The following is a 19,725-nucleotide window of genomic DNA, read 5'->3' on the forward strand; positions in this document are numbered from 1 at the left end:
TGGGTGAAGACTGAGTTTTTGTTTTACTTCATTTTAATACATGTCTCTTCTTTAAGTGGGTAAAACTACACCTAGGTCAGCCCAGGTTAATTCAGATTATTTTTTAAAAACCTCGATGGTAGGTACTTTACCTAGTTTCTTCTTATTCAGATTTAAGGAATTTTGTTTTATTGCTACATGCATTTTAAGTATCCTTTGTTCTTAGTGTAGACAGAAAACGGCCTGTCTCTCTCTCTCTTCTTGGTTGGCATGGTCAACAGACATTTGGGGAGTACTTAGTTTAGGATGCTGTTGGGCACTACAGATTAAACAATCTGACATACCTGTTAATTTCATTAGAAATAGCATTTTGGATTTCATATACATATAGTCTATACCATGCTATGTATCAGAAATCTTTGTGAAACGTAAACTGCTTAAATGTGAGAATCCTGTTTTATTCTTCAGTAAAATGGAGTTAATCTCCTTATAGTGTTGTGCATTTTAAGGGGTTTGAGATATAATAGGGACTCATTAAATGACAACTGTTAGTATTGTTTATCTCCATATTCTCCAAAGTGCTTTGCACATGGCAATCAATAAATATTGGTCAAATGAATGAACATGCCATGTCCCATACTATGCATGTAGTATAGTACATACCAGGATGGGAGCTCTCTAGCACAATGACTTCATTTCATCACTGAAGCTTGGGGTGGAGGTATCCGTCCTGCAGCCCTTTTACCAGATTTGGACTCTCTTGACCTTGGAATGTAGACCACTTCAAATTTTCAGGGGAAAAAAAGTTCATAGTTAACAAATAGGGCCTAACCTCTTGTCAGTATGGAACTTGAGAAGTTTGTTTAAATATGGAAACATTAAAGTCACTTGACACAGATCAGAGGGAAAAAGGTTTCTATGCATTATTCAAGTTATTCATGTCAAAAGCGATTAGTGGGCCCTGGCTTCCATTACATCATTCATTAGGAGAGTGACGGCTGGAAGCTCCGCAAGTCACATGATTCAATGAAGGCGCTGACTGAATTTTCTTTGTGTTTCTGCCCTTAGCTATACTGAGTTTTTAGTGTGTTTGGAAAAGGTGAAAAAACAGAACGTGGAGATGGGGTTACTTGAATGCTGTCAGACTGCGAAGCGGTGGAGACTTGAAGAGATTTACTGAGCTGTTTCCTTAAAGACTTTAGTGAATTAATTAAAAAGGTTCTGAGAGATAAAACATGCCAGACCCCTACTGGGTCATAAAATTATTCTTTCCTGTTGATGTGACGTGACAGCTGAGCACAGCGCGTGTAAAGCTTCAGGGGGAATAATACAAGGACAGTGCTGATGTGTTCAAAGACATGCAAGTGTTCAACTCTATCTGGCCCTGACCAATGAAGTCGGCTGGATCCCATGCTCGTTTTCTTTTGCTCAAGCACCTGAGCTCAATAGAAGCCTAGACTTTGGTGATGTGCTGAACTACTTGGTGAAAATGAAAGCACAACTTCAGAAGACCTTCACAGATTCTGATGAGTAGGTACTATGTTTCATGTTTTAGTCGTTGCTTTTGGAATGCATACCTGAAGATGGTCCTCAGTTATCAAGCCAGACCTGTGCCACTCAGTTTCCAGAGCTGAAAAGTGAACTGTAAAGAGACAAATATCCCTGGAATGTTCGAGACAAGTAGATGAGTTGCAGAAATAGTCTAAAAGTTTTGACCAAATTATGGGCAATGTTTGGGTCTAGCTGGTATAGAAATGGTATACATTCTTTTCCAGGCAACAGTGAAATCAACATTGTCAAAAATGGCAGCCAGCATTGAAGCTGCAAACCATCATTGTTAATATATAGCTATAGTCTGAAATTGAATATGCTGTGGCTGAATATAACACATTCATTCAACACATATTTATTAAGTGCTAGGCCTTGGAGATGCCTCAGTTCTTATAGTCTATAATAGTGCTGCTCAATAGGAATATAATTTGAGCCACTTGGGTATTTAAAAATTTTTAGTAGCCACATTAAGAAATTTAAAAGAAACCAGTAAAATTAATTTTAATACTATATTTTATTTCATCAAATATATCTAAAATATTATTATCTTGCTATGTGCCCGACATAGAAATTATTATTTTTTAAATATTTTATTATTGGGGCGCCTGGGTGGCTCAGTCAGTTAACCGTCCGACTTTGGCTCAGGTCATGATCTCATGGTTCGTGGGTTAGAGCCCCGCGTCGGGCTCTGGGCTGACAGCTTGGAGTCTGGAGCCTGTTTCAGATTCTGTGTCTCCCTCTCTCTCTGACCCTCCCCCAGTCATGATCTGTCTCTCTCTGTCTCAAAAATAAATAAACGTTAAAAAAATAGTTTATTATTATTTTTAGTAATCTTTACATTCAACATGAGGTTTGAGCTCCCCATCCCGAAATCAAGAGTCACATGCTCTTCTGACTGAGCCAGCCAGGTGCCCCGTGACCTATATATAAAATATTAATAAAATAGTTTATGTTCTTCAGAATCCGGTTTTCTAATTTGGTGTGTATTTTATACTTAGAACATTGCATTCGCCACGTTTTAGGTGCTCAAAAGCCACGTGGCCAGTGGTTACCATATGGTACAGTCAGGGTCTAGAGGGAAATACAGGTGAGTAAACAGGTGATTTCAACTAAATGTAAGAAAAGCTATGAAGAAACAAGTGTAAGGTATAAAGGCCCCCAAATCCTACAATTCTCTGCGCTTCTCTGCATCCTTCTCCCTGCCCCGTGGAATGTGTGGCTTGAACTCAGCACCCAGAGATCAAGAGTTTAATGCTCTACTGACGGAGCCAGCCAAGTGCCCCTCTTCTTCCTGCTTTAGTAGAATTTAAATGGGTTTAGATAAAATTTAAATGGGATTAAAATTTTGTGCTATAGTTATTTACTTCTGTGGTTCAAGTTCTCACTTAAAAATCAAAAGAGCTTGACCCTGTATAGGATTAAATTCAAGTGCTTTTTATTTCAGCATGGTCTTCAGTTAACTCTTCTTGTAGATTAGAGACTTCTAAAGAAAAATACGTATTACCTTCTCCTTCTGGGAGGAAAACAATCCCCTTTCACATTTTGTAAAGGAGAAAATGGTGCAGCTACTTACACAGGATCACCTACTGATTTAAAACAAGTCAGAAGAACCCCACTTGCCCACGATGGTACCTCTTTTAGGTAGACTGCCGTTGCCTCCTAGCAGTAAGGACAGTGAGGTAAATTAATTATTCAGTATCTTCGGAGGTCAAGAAATAAAGGAAACCCCTAATTAAATAAACCTTCAGGGTGCTGAGAGCTTATAGTTTCCTTAACTTTGCATACTTCCTTTGGAGGACCAGTTCTCTTGTTTGAAGGAACAGCCAACCCAGGCATATGGGCTGTTCCCTTTTACTTCTGGGAAAGTGGAATAATGTCTCCAATATAGACAAGTCTGCCAGGTGTCCACACTCTTCCTACCTCCGGTGAGAGAAGTGATAACTCAAGAAGTACTTCCAGCACAGAGCCACAGTAGACAGCAACACAAGACAAATGAGGGAGGGTCTCATCTTCGAAAACATGTTTCTATACAGAAAAGACCCCTTTCCAAAAAGGTTTGGTGTTCAGATTCAGAATCAGCAAACACTTGTTGAATAGATATTACATACAAGGCACATCTTTCTACTGTACCATTTTAATGGGGTGCCTGGGTGATTTGGTCAGAGGAGTGTGCCACCTTTTTTTTTAATGTTTATTTATTTTTGAGAGAGAGAGACAGAGCTCGAGCAAGGGAGGGGCAGAAAGAGAGGGAGACACAGAATCCGAAGCAGGCTCCAGGCTCTAAGCTGTCAGCATAGAGCCTGACACAGAGCTCGAATTCACTGACCACGAGATCATGACCTGAGCCAAAGTTGGACTCTGCCACCCAAGCACCCCAAGCGTGTGGCTCTTGATCATGGGGTTGTAAGTTTGAGCCCCATGATGGGTGTAAGGATTACTTAAATACGTAAAAAAAAATTTTTTTTAATTATACCATTTTAGGGGCATCTGGGTGGCTCAGTCGGTTGAGTGTCCAACTTTGGCTCAGGTCATGATCTAATGGCGGTTTGTGAGTTCGAGCCCCATGTTGGGCTTGCTGCTGTCAGTGCAGAGCCCACTTCGGATCCTCTGTCCCTCTCTCTCTCTGCTCCCCCTGGCTCCTGCTTGCACTCTCAAAAATAAATAACACATCTTAAAAAATTATGCCATTTTAATATTTGAATCTAAGAGAAGCTCTTCAACTTTTTCCAAAATGGGATTTGATGCAGAAATGAGATCCTGCAGAGTGAGGACTGACTATAGGAATACTTTACTACTCATCGTGTGTCAACTACACTCAATTTTGAAAAACTCCAAATCAAAAAACTTTAGTATTAAGGTACCTCTGCAAACGGAAACAAATTTCCTGACCTTTGACCATTGTTCTATGAACATACAAACTCTGTGTACCACATTCCATCCCAGCACGTTGTTCCTACCTTCTCGCTACAAAGGTGTACTGAGAATGTCTTTCTGAACAGAATCACTCTCATGAGGGAAAAAGTAGAAGCATGTATTAGTTAGGGTAACTGCTACAACAAATAGACCCAAGTAAGGAAAATGGCCCAAATATAATCGTTTCTTTCTTTATCCTTCTCCCCCACCTTTCTTTTTCTCTTTCTCTCTTTCTTTCTCAAGATTTTTATTTAAAAAGAAAGATTTTTATTTTTAAGTTATCTCTACACCCAACCTGGGCTTGAACCCACAACCCCGAGATCAAGAGTTGATACTTTACCAAGTGAGCCAGCCAGACGCCCCCAATTGTTCATTTCTTGTTCCTTGGATGTCAGAGCAGCCCTCCTCCATGCAGCCGTGTAGGAACACAAATTAATGAAGGCCTGCAAAAGGCTTGGAAGAACACACATGGGAAGTTTTGTGGGCCTAGAAGTATAGTACACCCCTCAAAATAGGCCTTTTGGACTGATACCAGTTTGGTGCAGTTACTGGGGTATGACAAGATAAGTACAGAAATGCAAAGTAAGCCTTTAGAAAGTTTTATAAGTGTTTTGATTGAATGATTTTATGTCTGCTGAATTGGGGCTCAATTTATGTCTTTTAAAAATGTCTTTGCTTTAAAATTTCATTTTTTCCAGTAACTGTTTGTAGTGTATTTTACAAAAGTTTTGGTCTACAATGAATTAGAAGGAAAAAAAACCAATATGGTCTGAGAAGCATGAGTACATAATACTTCCCTTCATACTCCTTCAGCTAGAACTTCATCTCATAGTCATGTCTAACCATAGTGAAGGTTAGAAATGTGGCCTAGCTATATGCAAAAAGACAAGGGGAGAACAGAGATGTTGGTGAGCATTAGAAGTCTCCGGCACTTCACACACCTGGAAACACAGCCTAAAGTGTGAAATGGAAGAGAGAGAACTAAGTCCTCCAGTGAGGCTGAGTAATGGGAGGTGTATTGTCTTAGTTTGTCCATTGCCAGCCATTGGAATTACTTACAATCCAGAAGGATGTGGCTGTGAAGGCCACAAGGGGAAGTGTTATCTTTATTTACTGTGCTCATTTCTCTCACACTCTTTTCTTTCCATTCTCCCAGCCATGCCTTAGTTCATCCTTTCTTAAACTATCAAAATAACCTCCTAACAGAAGTTCCTACTCCCAGCCGCACATCTTTCACCCCCATCTAATGTGAACCTTGTCATGATACTCTTCCATGATCCCCCATCACTTATGGGCTTGAGTTAGACTTCTCTCATAAAAATCCCACAAGGCCATTAATATTCCAGTCCCTTCCTACCTGTTAGGCCTCATCTCCTGGCCAGATGGACGAATGAAATCCTGCCTTTTGCTCTTTTGTGACTCCTTGTGACTCTTCGAGTCTTCCCAAAGGAACCAACATCCATCTTGCTCTCTTGTTGTCACAGGACTCTCTCTGAGCTTTGACAAGACTGGGGAGGAAGCCAGAGAGGAAGGCTCAGGTCAGCAGAGGGCTTGGCTTAGCCCATCTGTGGGAGAAAGATGGGGCATTCAAGAGGAAGAAAGGCAGTTAACAGGTTCAAGGGAACCTTACTTAGCTCAATTCCTAAGTCCCAAGTCCATCCCCAGAGCTAGGCGTGTCAGCCTACCATAAAAATGAGGCCCAGAAAACTCTAGGAGGTTGATAAGACTTTCTAAAGTATGATAATAGTCTCTCAAGAGAAGAAATGGAAGGTATAGCCCCCTCCCTCAAGGAATTCATCATATAATACATCCATTTGAACAATCAGCAGGCAGGATTGTATATGGTTAAGAGCATGACTCTAGAGTCAAGCTGTGTGGGTGTGAATGGTGGTTCTGTCACTTACTGTGTGACCTTGGGTAACTTATTTAACTTCTCGATGCTTCAGTTTCTATACTTAAAATAGGAGTGATAATGCTACCTACCTCATAGGATCATCATGAAGATTAAATGAGGTAATATTTCTAAGGTAACTATCAGGCTCATAATAAGTGATTCAGTGCTTTTAAAATAAATAAATAAATATCTATAATTAGAGATTTCTAGATAACATATAAGTGAAACACTCATTGTGTGGCTTACCTCTGTAAGAATTCAGAAATGGGAAAAATGATAAGAAAAAAGAAATTAAGAAGGGCTTCACTGAGGTAGTAAGACTATAAGGAGTGGGCAGGATTTGGGAAGACAGAGGTGTGGCCAGATCCAGGCGAAGGAGTGGAGGCAGAAACTGGCATGGTACAGGGGCAGGTGGTGGGGAATGAGAAGAGACAGCAGGGCAATAGAATTGGAATTGGGGGGCAGGAAGAGGTCAGGTCAACACCAGATTGTATAGGATTCTGAAAGACTTTAAGAGACAACAGATCATTGTCGACATTTTTTCAGAGGGAAATGACATGATGAAAGTGGTGTTTTGGCAAGATTCATCTGGCAGTGGTTTTCTGGAAAGACTGGAGAAGAGAGAAGATCAAGAGAAGAAAGGATAGTTAGGAGGTAGTTACAACAATTCTGGCTTGAGGTGGTGAAGACCTGATTTAATCTTGCACTGACATGAGGAGATGAGGGGAATTTGTGAAATATCTGGTTTTAAATTTCTTTTCAGAAAGTAAAAGAGTAAGATATGCTTAGAGTTTTAAAAAAATTGAATAGGACATTAAGGTATAAAATGAAAAGCAGAAGTCTCCCTTGTCTTTGCCATCCTTAGTCTGGCTTTACAAAGATAACCACACGTAAAGGTTTCTCGTGTACTTCAAATAAGTTTTAAGCATATACCTGCATAAGAACAGTGGGCTATTTTTCCTGGTGGTTATGTTCTGTAAAGTTGCCTCCAGCACTGAATTAGCAAATACCACACCGTCGCTCCTGGGGGAAACACAGGGTTGGGTTCTCGAGAGTTTCTGATCATAACATTTACAACTGATCAACACATTATTTTGTTATTTATGTGTTTCTGTTTAAAGACACCTTATTTAAAAAAAATAAAGACACCTTATTTAATATGTATTGTTGGTTCATTAATGTTGAACTCATGACCAACAGCACTATGACTCATGCCTGAAAGGAACTTATCTAATGCATATTTTCTCTGGAAAGCACATTGAAGCTTTCTTGTGCTTGGGAACACTAGACAGCCCTTCAGCACAACGGCTGGGGGAAGGGCATTTTAAGCAGTGAAATCACCAACAGAAAACACCAAAACCATGTGAAAAACATGATACTACAAAGACCATGAGTAGGACACTTGTTTGTTGGATCAGAACTAGAAGAAGGCAGAGCATTGCTTTTTTGGGGCTCAGCTGGGAATCAACCTGTCCTGTGATTCAGATTGTTTGCTGCTCTGCCCACATCTGTGGATGACCATGAAAGTGTTATCAGTATTGATTGGGGGCTACAAGTAACTTTCAGCGAGTAGGCAAGTTGACAAATACAGAACCCACAAATAATGAGGATGGACTGTGTTTGGAGAAAGGACAAGCTTCATGGCCATATGACCTGTACATTGGCACATAGCTGCATTCATTGTGCATATATATATACCTATGTACTATATATGAACACAAACACCATATCTTGAAATTACATTCAGACACTGTCTGTAGTAGCACTGCTCTAAGCCAAAGGATACACTGTATTTCAAATAATGATCTTTATTGCCTTCTTGGTCTCCAAAAAGTTTGTACTGATTTTCACTCCTAGCAAGACGATCTGGGCATGTGTCTTTTCTCACAGCTTGCCAACTCAGTAAATCTCCAAATTAAAAAAATTTGCCAGTCTGATTGTTGTAGTTGTTTTGATTTGCATTTATTTAATCATGTGTGAAGTTGAGCATATTTTCTATATGTTTATGTTTAATCATTTTTTAAAATTTAATGTTTTATTTATTTTTGAGACAGAGAGAGACAGAGCATGAGCAGGGGAGGTGCAGAAAGAGAGGAAGACACAGAATCCAAAGCAAGCTCCAGGCTGACAGCTCAGAGCCCAACAACGCAGGGCTCAAACTCATGAACTGTGAGATCATGACCTGAGCCGAAGTTGGACACTTAACCAACTGAGCCACCCAGGCACCCCAATGTATTAGTCATTTTTCTTTTTCTCTTTTTGTGAATTGCCTGTTGCTCTCTTTTGTTCATTTTCCTATTAAGTTGTTTGTCTTTAGTATTTCTTTATATAAATTAACTAGCTCTTTGCTTATGTATGAGTTATTATCTCTGACTTATGAGTCTTTTGATTCTATTTGAAGCATTTTTGGGGGGACTACTTCTTAATCCCCTTCCCCTATTTCTCCCATCTCCTCACTTTTCCCCACTGGCAACCACCAGTTTGTTCTCTGTATTTATGAAAGTGTTTCTGTTTTATTTTGTTTATTTGTTTTTTATTTTATTTTTTAAAGATTTCATTTTTTAAGTATAGCTCAAACTCACAACTCCAAGATCAAAAGTCCCACTCTCCACAGATTAAGCCAGCCAGATACCCCCATTTGTATTGTTTTATAGATTCTGCATATAAGTGAAATTATACGATATCTCTTTCTCTGACTTATTTCTTATTTAACTTCTTTGTAGAAATTTTTTAAAAAATATTTTATTTTTAAGTAATCTCTACAGCCAACGTGGGGCCCCAAATTACAACCAGGCCCCCTCTGTCTTTCTTATTTCACTCAGCATAATACCCTCTAGGTTCATTCATGTTGTCCCAAATGTCAAGATCTCATCCTTTTTATGGCTTCATAATATTCCACTTTATGTATATATCACATCTTCCTTATCCATTCACCTCTTGATGGACATATAGGTTGAGAACCTTGCAAATGAGAGATATTTTAAATTTCAATCAACAGCACTTGATGACAATTAAATTTTTGTTTAATGTTTATTTATTTTTGAGAGAGACAGAGACAGAGTACAAGTGGGTTAGGGGCAGAGAGAGGGAGACAAAATCTGAAGCAGGCTCCAGGCTCTAAGCTATCAGCACAGAACCTGATGTGGGCTCAAAATCACAAACCACGAGATCATGACCTGAGCCACAATTGGATGCCTAACTGACTGAGCCACCCAGATGCCCCGATGACAATTTTGATGTCGGGAGCCTGGGAGATGAAGATGGGTGTTTCCAGGTTTGGACACTAGTAACAATGTTCTTTCCAGGCTCTTCCAGTGGGGGTCCTGCAAGCAATAGGCCCTTCCCGAAAAGCTTAGGGAGCCAAAGTTTCAAAATCAAGAATTTATTAGAGTTTACTGCTTTTATTTTTATTTTATTTTATTTTATTTTATTTTATTTTATTTTATTTTATTTTAAGAGAGAGGGTGAGATCAGGAGACAGGCAGAGAAAAAAGGAAACAGAGAATCCCAAGCAGGCTGTGTGCTGTCTGTGGGGAGCCCGAGGCAGGGCTCAGTCCCACAAACCATGAGATCATGACCTGAGCTGAAATCAAGAGGCCAATGCTTAACCAACTGAGCCACGCAGGTACTCCCCCCACTTTTATTTTGAGAGAGAGGGAGAGAGCGAGAGCATGCTAGTGTATTTTTTTTTTATTATTTGTTTTTAAAAATAAACTCTACCCTCAACATGGGGCTTGAAATCACAACAGTGAGATCAAGAGTCACACTGCTTTACTGACAGAGGCTGCCAAGTGATGCTTTTTTTTTTTTTTAATAAACAATTTAAGAATTGTTTCAGATTTACAGAAACATTGCAAAAATAGTAAATACTATAAGAGTAAGTGTTCTTATATGCCCTACACCCAGTTTTCCCTATTATTAACATCTTTTTAAAAAGATTTTTCATTTTCTTTTTTAATGTTTATTTATTTTTGAGAGAGAGAGAGGGAGGAAGAGAGAGAGAGAGACAGAGAGAGAGAGAGGAGGGGCAGAGAGAGAGGGAGACAGAGGATCCAAAGTGGGCTCTGCGCTGACAGCCTGGGAGCCTGACACAGGGCTCGAACTCACAAACTGAGAGATCACGACCTGAGCTGAAACCAAGAGTCAGATGCTTAACAGACTGAGTTACTCAGGCACCCCCTATTATTAACATATTAGTGTGGTACATTTATCACAATTGATAAGCCAATAGTGCTGCGTCATTATTAACTAAAGTTCATGCTTTACTCAGATTTCCTTGGTGTTTGGTCTCATATTCTGTTTCGGTTTCAGGACCCCATCCAGGATAACATATCATATCTATTTGTAATGTCTACTTAGGCTCCTCTTGGCTGTGACAGTTGAGTTTCCTGCTTTTTATCACTGCCATCCCACAACAATTCACTGACTAATGTGAGCAAAACCCTCTTGGAGCCAGCTCTGCCCAGGACACAGAATCAGCAAACAGCTGACTGTAAACTGTCATCTCTTCTCTCCCTCATGCCTCGAACCCCTTTCCCCGAGGCTCTCAGGCATTCCTGTCTCCCCGTACATTCATTCCAGTGCCCTGTTCATTCCTCCTTTGCCCTCTGATGTCAAGGTATTGAAGGTAAGTCTTCCTTTGAAGTAAAAGGTTGCTTTCTAGAGAAAGCAGAGGTTCGGATCCTCACCCACCCCCACACACACATATTCCTCTAAAATTGGCTTATTTGTGTGTGTTTGTTTACACCCTTAATTAGTATTAATTAGTCTAGCTGGATGGTTTTTTTGGTAGCTAATCTCTGGTATGGTTCTAAGCAATACTGGAAGGAGACACTGAGGACTGTAATTAGTAAAGACAAGGAAGTTGAGGAGAGCTGGTGTGAACTGGGGAAGTTAAGGTGCCTCGTTTGCATGCGTCTGATATAAAGGTGAGATGCACAAGTGCAGAAGTCCTAGAGGAAGTTAGAAATACAGGTTTTGTACACCAACAAGAGGTCAGCATTTAAATACGATTCTTGTTTTTGTTTTAATGTTTATTTATTTTTGAGAGAGAGAGCACAAGAGCGGGGTAGGGGCAGAGAGAGAGGGAGACAGAGGATCCAAAGCAGACTCCACGCTGACAGCAGAGAGCCCAACACAGGGCTCAAACCCACAAACTGCAAGATCATGACCTAAGCAAAGTCCGACACTTAACTGACTGAGCCACCCAGGTGCCCCTTAAGTATTTTTTTAAATTAATTAATTTATTTTGAGAGAGAGAGAGAGAGAGAGAGAGAGAGAGAGAGAGAAAGTGTGCATCAGCGGGGGAGGGGCAGAGAGGGAAAGAGAGAATCTCAAGTAGGGTTCGAGCTGTCAGCGCAGAGTCTGACACAGGGCTTGATCTCACAAACCGTGAGATCATGAAGAAGTCAGGATTTCAAATAGAGATGTGAGTTATCTGCTTTTGCAGGTGTCAGTAGAAGGCATGGGAGTGAGGAGAAGAGTCACGGGCACAGGAGAGAGAGCCTCGCCTGTGGTTAGGGGACTGGGCAGGAGTACCCGTGATGGAGACAAGGGAGGCACTGGAGCAGTGGTGTGGAAACCCACGGGAGTGGGGGACAATTGTGGAAGAGTAGGAAGCAGAGGAACAAGACACATTCAGTAGAAGGGACACCAAGAAAAAGGTCATCAGTTTCTGAGTTCAACTGTAGAGGAGGAACAAAGGGACTTGGAACCATTGGGTTTAAACTGACACAGGCACTGATGTAGAGAAGGGAAAGAAATAGTGTGATAGATACAAGTTACAAAGAGAAGGGTCTATGGTTCTCCTATCCATTTTTCAGGGCAGAAGGAAAGAAACTCAGGGAGGGAATTATTGAAGATGATGGAGGGAAGGGGAAATTGGTGGAAGTTAGGTTCTTGTGGTTTCCCAGCTTCATTAGGATATAAGCTCCTGAAGGCAGCTTCTGAAAGCAGAAATCTGGTTTGATTTCTGCACTATTCCAGAAGCCTAGCACAGTGCCTGGCACCTGGTAGGTGTTCAATAGACATTGCTGAAGAGTTGAGAAGAAGAGGAATTGTCTAGACACTAGAGAGACTGGCTTTAGAATGAAGGATAAATGAATATATGTATGTCTCCCTGTTAGACCACAGGGAGGAGTGAGGAGCTGGAGGTAGATAAGGAACTTGTACCTGAAGCAAGCTCCTGGGCTGGGAGACTTGGTACCCAGTGAAGATGGACTGCAGGAGGGCAGGCTGGGCAGGGAACTGAGGGCAAAAGGATCCTGGTTCCTCCAGAGCAGCCACGAGCTGGCCTGGGACACCAGCTGGGCTCTTTTCCCAGCCCTTTGCATTCCAGCTGAGTCCTGTGCACAATGAAGAAAGGGAACTGACAGTGCAGTGACATGATTTAGGTTAATGAACCACTGGTCACCTGCCAAGAGGGTGGGAAGTTGTTTTTCTTTCTGCCCACTTTTGTAGAAAACAAGTTTTATGAATGATTCATCTCATCTCATTATTCAGAGCACAAATTCATGAGCTGATAACAAGAGATTAAAACCCAAGGAGAACATTTCCACCCCCACCCCACCCCCACCTACCACCAATTTCTGGTGGATGGATATATTCACTGTCTTGACTGCAGTAAGGATTTTATGGATATAGGTATCTCAAAACTGTCAAATTGTACATTTACATTTATGCAGTTTACTGTATGTCAATTATACTTCAATAAAGCTGTTTAGAAAAGGGAAAGAATCTCATAGAAAAATTTTTATAATTACAAAGTTTGTGTATTTTAATTTGTGCATGCTTGCTTGTATATATCAATTCATCTAATTTATCTTTGCAATCAAAGAGAAAGTCACTTTTTTAAATGTTTATTTTTGAGGGGGGGCACACAAGTGGGAGAGGGGCAGAGAGAGAGGGAGACACAGAATCCGAAGCAGGCTCCAGGCTCCGAACTGTCAGCACAGAGCCAGCCACGACACTTGAACTCACTGTGAGATCATGACCTGAGCCGAAGTCCGACCTCAACTGACAACAGACTGAGCTACCCAGGCGCCCCAAAGAGAAACTCATTTTGAAATAAAATAATTACTTTGGAAAAAACAAAAGACAACCAGGGAGACAAGATACAAAGAGTATGATTGTAGGATAAAGTAGCCACTTCCTAGTCGGGGCGGGGGGGGGGGGGGGGGGGGGGGGGGGGGGGGGGGGGGGGGGGGGGGGGGGGGGGGGGGGGGGGGGGGGGCGGGGGCGGTGCAGATGAGATAAGAGGCAGAGAACTGGGGAGAAAACTCTTCAGTTAGCTGCTGTGAGAATGTTGTGTTCTTTTTGTACTTTATTTAACTGGCTGACTCCCTCCTTAAGACCATGCTCTCCTTGTCCCCATCAATATACAGAAAACCTTCCCTTTTACAGCCTAGAAAGAAAGATGTTTTTCTCCTAGGGAATCAGTTGCTCTGCTAATCTGCTGGTCCCAAGGTCTCATTTCTTAGTTCTCCTGAGGCATTACAGAACTTGAGAGACACCAGTACAATTCACTGAATGGATGGACCCAGCACCTGGTGTCCCTGTCCCCAGGATTCAGTGAGGAATGAGACTCTTGCTGAGGCCCATCCACTTTAAACTTCTCTGAAAAGCTTTTGGAAATTCAAATTTAAGTGGCTAAGGATTTAAATTACTCCCAATTGGTCTCTGCCATCCAGTGTAGTCTTAGGGCTTTTATGCCAGACGATATGCGTGAAACAGTGCTAGATTCTTAATCCTAAAGAGGCAGAGTTGGTTCTTGATCTTGACTTCCAATTTAGAAAGGCTAGAAACTAAAATCCCCGGGGCAGAGATGACAAGTCAGTATTTACTTTGTGCATTGGAACTGGTCTCCTTAATAGAGTACATTCATAAGTAGCCAACTCATTTCCTAAACAGGTGCCAAATTTACCAAAAATCTCCGCAGGATTCCAGGGGGACCCTGGATGCAAGGGTGCCAGTAAGTGCCTTCTAATTCTTCAGGCTTTGGCTCAAAAGCTACCTCCTCAGAGAGACTTCTCTAACCATTCTCTATACCTAGTTACCATCATGACGCCCCTTTAAAATTTTCTTCATAGCATGTATCAGCATCTTACCAATTAGTTTCTGTCTCTCCTACACTAGAAGAGAATCTCCATGGGAACAGGGATGTCACCTCCTGTGTTCACCCCTGTATCACTGCAATAATGTGGAATAACGGCTTCCCAAAGGTGGTCACGTCTTCATCCTTGGAGCCCCTAAAATATGCTACCTTGCATGGCAAAAGGGACTTTGCAGATGCAATTAAGTTAGGGATGGGGACTCAAAGATGGGGAAGTACCTGGATTAGCCAGGTGGGCCCCCTGTAATCACAGGTGTCCTTCTGAGATGGAGGAAGGAGGATCAGGTCAGTGAAGGAGCTGTGACAACAGAAGAGGCAGCCAGGAAGTGGGAGAGAGGCTTGAAGATGCTGCGTTGCTGGCTTTGAAGATGGAGGAAGGTGCCATGAGCCAGAGTACAGACAGCTTCTAGAAGCTGGAAAAGACAAGGACACAGATTCTCCCAAGAGCCCCTAGAAGGAATGCAGCCCTGCTGACAATTTGATTTTAAGATTTCTGATCTCCAGCCTGTAAGACGGCAAATTTGTGGTAATTGGTTACAGCAGCCATAGAAATTCAGCAAACACACTGACTGACCAGGTTCTTTATATCAGGGACCCTGGCCTCTAATAAAAAGGTACCAGGGCGCCTGGCTGGCTCCGTTGGGGGAGCATGCAACTTCTTGACCTTGGGGTCATTGAGTTTGAGCCTCACATTAGTTTTAGAGATTACTTAAAAATAAATAAACTTAGAAAAAATACTTTGCAACTTTATAGTGTTGTACAGTAGCAAAATGTGTTTGTATTCTTAATCTCATTTTCACAATTCTTATCCTTATTTTATAGACAAGGAAACAAAAAAACTCAGTTACCCAAAGTCCCACAGCTTTTAAGAGACAGAAAGTAGGTACAGAACCAAAATCTTTATCTTCTCCTTATTTTGCGTAATGTGTAATTATCCTTATGTCAACAATGAAGGACAAATAAAAAAAAATCATTTACAATCCTTTCACTCTAATAGACCAACCAGCTTAATTTTTCTATGTCTCCTTCCAGGTCTCATCTACATAAATACACATTTTCAAAATTTTTGTGATTGGGGGTGTCGCTCAGTCAGTTAAGCATCCGACTTCAGCTCAGTTCATGATCTCACGGTTCATGAGTTCGAGCCCCACATCAGGCTCTCTGCTGTCAGAACAGAGCCCACTTTGGATCCTCTGTCTGCCTTGCTCTCTACCCCTCACCCCCTCAAAAATAAACATTAAAAAAAACTTTGTGATTGTAATGTGTGTGTGTGTACACACATATATATGTAGTTTTCATTTTTTGTTTAACATTATTTTATTGCCTGAGTGTGTCAGTTTGGGTCCGTTGGGAAAGATGCTGAGACAAAGTTAGGAATGTAAGGAGTTTATTAAGGGTAACACCTGTGAAAGAGGGAGGAAGCAGGACAGGGCAAGGGGACCTCCAGTCACCATGCAGATGTGACAGACTCTCGGCCCACCCAGCACAGAGATCGGCACAAAGACTGCCAGTTACAGGAGTGCCATGTTAAATGGAAATGGCTAGGTGCTAGGACCCAATCACACTCAGTCATTGGCTGGGGCTGCCAGGGAAGAGTGTGCTTGCAACTCGAAGGTAACAGTGCACCCTGAAGGTGCCGCAGCTGGAAGTGGGGGAGGCTGCACTTCTGGCAGCTGAACAGAAAGTACTCTCTTGGAGCGAATCCACATGGGCACCTCCCTGGCTGCTAGAGCCCACCCGTTGTGCCCTGTGGCTTCACTTCTCCCTGCACATTTGGTAAGTGTTCCAGGGGCCTCTCCTCCTGAGGAGGAGCTCAGAGGCTGATGGTATAAACTACGGTCCCCACCGCTGCTATTAGTCCCAGGGCTGCTGCTGGTACTCCTTGTTTCCTTCCTCCCCTCTCTAAATCTTCCTCGCCCTCAGCCATCACCTCTACTGGTCTCAGTGGTATAGCCACTTGGTGCCCAAACCCTGATTCCGGAGGGATCTGAGGGGTCTGAGGACCCTTTGTAGGCCGGGGTTGCTGTACTTTTCCATTCATGGTCATAACTAGGCAAGGGATGACCGAGAGTGCCCGGGTAGGGTACATCCCACTTTACTGGGATGCTGGTAAGTTACCAGGACCTCCATCCTGCCCCAGATTTGTTTGTTTAATTAAAAAAAAATTTTTTTTTAATATTTATTTTTGAGAGAGAGAGAGAGAAAGAATGAGTGTGACTGGGGGAGGGGCATAGACAGAGAGGGGGACAGGGGATCTGAAGCAGGCTCCGCGCTGACAGCAGCGAGCCTGACGCAGGGCTCGAACTCATGAACTGTGAGATCATGACCTGAGCTAAACAAAGTTGGACGCTCGACCTACTGAACCACCCAGGTGCCCCTGTCCTGTCCCAGCTTTGTAAGAGCAGTCCTATCTCTTCCCTGATTAGGGTCAATTACCCCTGATAACACAGTAGTTTCTTGCCCTACCCTATGCTCCCTGTACATATATAAGGAGTCCAGGGTGCCTAGGTGGCAGCCATGGTTTGTAATTTAATGGGATCCTTCTGGAAAGAGTATGCCCCTTTGTGAATTAGAAGTTCTAATCCTGCAGAGCTCAGTGCTGCAGGAACAGGAAACACAAAGTCCCCCCATAGGTCACTGAGAGTGATGGTAAGTGGGTCTATGGTCTGAATGTTTGCATCCCTCCAAAACTCATACGCTGAAATCTTACTACCCAACATAATGGTGTTAGAAGTGGGGCCTTTGGGAGGTAATTAGGTCATGAGGGCAGAGCCTTTGGGAATGGGATCAGTGTCCTTACAAGAAGAGGACCAAGTAAAGCCCACTCCTCCTTCTGCCATGGGAGAACACAGTGAAAAGACAGCCATCTATGTGCCAGGAAGCAGTTACCAAACCCCAAACTTACTGGCACCAAGATCTTAGACTTCCTAGTCTCTAGAACTGTGAGAAATAAATGTTTATTGTTTATAAGCCATCCAGATGGTGGTATTTTGTTTTCGCAGCATGAACTAAGACAGTGGGGCTACTCCTTTCCTGCCCCAGGCCCCACTCAGAACTGGCCATCTTGTGTGGCACCTGGTGTATGGGCCAGAGCAGTGTTTCTAGAATAGAATATGTTGCCTTCACAATATGAGGAGGCCTCTGAAGTGCTGTGATTCCTTCTTTGTTGTAAGAGATACAAGATGCAACAATTTGTCTTTTACTTTGGAGATGTGCTGGCACATCCCTTGAACACTGGACTCCTGAAAACTTCACTGTGGTTTTGACGTGGTAGGCCCCCGAATCTTTGTTGTGATTATCTTCCACACTCCTCTGGAGCAGATGGGTCTTCGGAGGCTTAGAGTATGCAAACTACTCCTCATCCCGACTGATCAGCATGACGACATCAACAGATGAAAGCGATGTTCTGCAGGACGTCCAAACAGTCCTGTTTCTGACTAGATGGGGGTGAATCCATTGTAAGCTGGATGTTAGTCAGGATTCTATTTATTACCTGGCCTTCATAAGCTCTACTCAACAGGGTGGGTGAGATGATGCTTTGGGTCTCCAGATATCAAGGTCAACTCAGGTTCTGTGACCAACAGCCCTCAAAATGCCTGGCTGTTCTCCTCTCCTGTGTTTACAGTCACTTGAGCAAAGAGTCATAGATCCCTTTTTGGAAGGGCTGGGGAATTATTGTAGCACATACTTACCACGGTATTGCCAGTCTTGGAGGCCTGGCCACCTCTTTAACCAATGAATTTTGGATCTGAAAACTGACTCAGGTTGGCAAGCTAGAAAAGGGATCATGAGTTTTTACTGGGACTTCCCTCCCCAGGTTCCTGCTTGTCTATTTCTTTCAATTACATATATTCAGTAATACCTGTGCTTTGATCTTGCCCCCAGGGATGCCGTGTTCTATTAACCATCTCCACAGCTCTGTGTTATGCTCCTGGGGCTGTCACTCTAACCTTGCCAGTCATTAGGATAATTGTAACCCCCCAGGCTTCTGGCAGTTAAGTGTTAAGTGCTGCCCCTTGGCCTCTATTGCTTTGGGACTCCTTTACTTCTGCTGCTATAGAAGATAGCTGTGACAGTATCTCCTCCTGTTAGCTCTGGTTTGCAGAAGAAAGCCACACAGAGCTTCACAGTGATGCTGGTAGTACCTTCTCCAGCATATTCCTGATGGCCTTGGTAAAGGAGTTCCTCCAGACCTTCTATGGAACATCGTGTGGTAGAGCTTCTGGCCTCTCATAACAACTGATTCTCGCATGTGCCCACTACACTGAGCTATGGCAGTCCAGGGAGATGCACTTCACTCACCAAGGCTCCTCCGTGTTTTTAGGAGCCACTGAGGCAGGTCTTTACCAGCAAGTTAAATTCTATCCCAAGAGTGGGCCCCAGTGAATAAACTGTCTGTATCTAGTCTTGTATTTCAGCCACTTGATTAAACGCCAACCCCATAGATGGGGCGCCTGGGTGGCTCAGTCGGTTAAGCGTCCGACTTTGGCTCAGGTCATGATCTCGCGATTTATGAGTTCGAGCCCCTCATGGGGCTCTGTGCTGACAGCTCAGAGCCTGGAGCCTGCTTCGGATTCTGTGTCTCCCCTTCTCTCTGCCCCTCCCATGCTCATGCTCTGCCTCTCTCTGTTTCTCAATAATAAATAAACGTTAAAAAATTTTTTTTAAACACCAACCCCACAGATACCCCCAAATCTTACCAGTATATGCTGGCTAGTTCTTATGAGTGCGTAAGTTCTTATACAGCACATGCAGTCCTGGGGGTATAGTTCCTTCCTTCCCTTGTTGGGACCAGCATGTTCCTGTTAGACTATGCTGTAACTTAACCCTAAGTAAGTTCTTGGCAGTCAGGAGAAGGGGTGGGGGCAGATTCTGGCAGGGGAGAGGCCACTGTAGTGTCTTTTCACAAGGAGGGAGTGCTGGATCTTAATAGGGAGGTTTGGGCTCCTTCTTAAGGCTCTGAGGGTTTAGAGGAGTGTGAGAGCCAAAATTTTGGGATGCACCACTTACACACCTCCAATTCCATGTTACAGAGTTCTGGGTTTTCCCAACCAAGGCTCTGATCTTGATTACAGATCTGCCTCCTGGAGCTCTATTAAATCCTGAGTTTGGTCTTCAGCTTTTTTTGCTCTCCCACTGCTATAGATAAGGGCCTCTTTGTAACCCATCAAAGAGGCTGTTTGGCCTTCACAGTTAATTTTCAATGTTTGGTTACTGCTCTCAGCTTTTATCTCTTGGCAGGGCTCAATGCAACTTAATAACAGCCAGCCAATTCCAC

Source organism: Prionailurus bengalensis, chromosome C1 (genome assembly GCF_016509475.1).
Source record: "Prionailurus bengalensis isolate Pbe53 chromosome C1, Fcat_Pben_1.1_paternal_pri, whole genome shotgun sequence".
Lineage (NCBI taxonomy): Eukaryota > Metazoa > Chordata > Mammalia > Carnivora > Felidae > Prionailurus > Prionailurus bengalensis.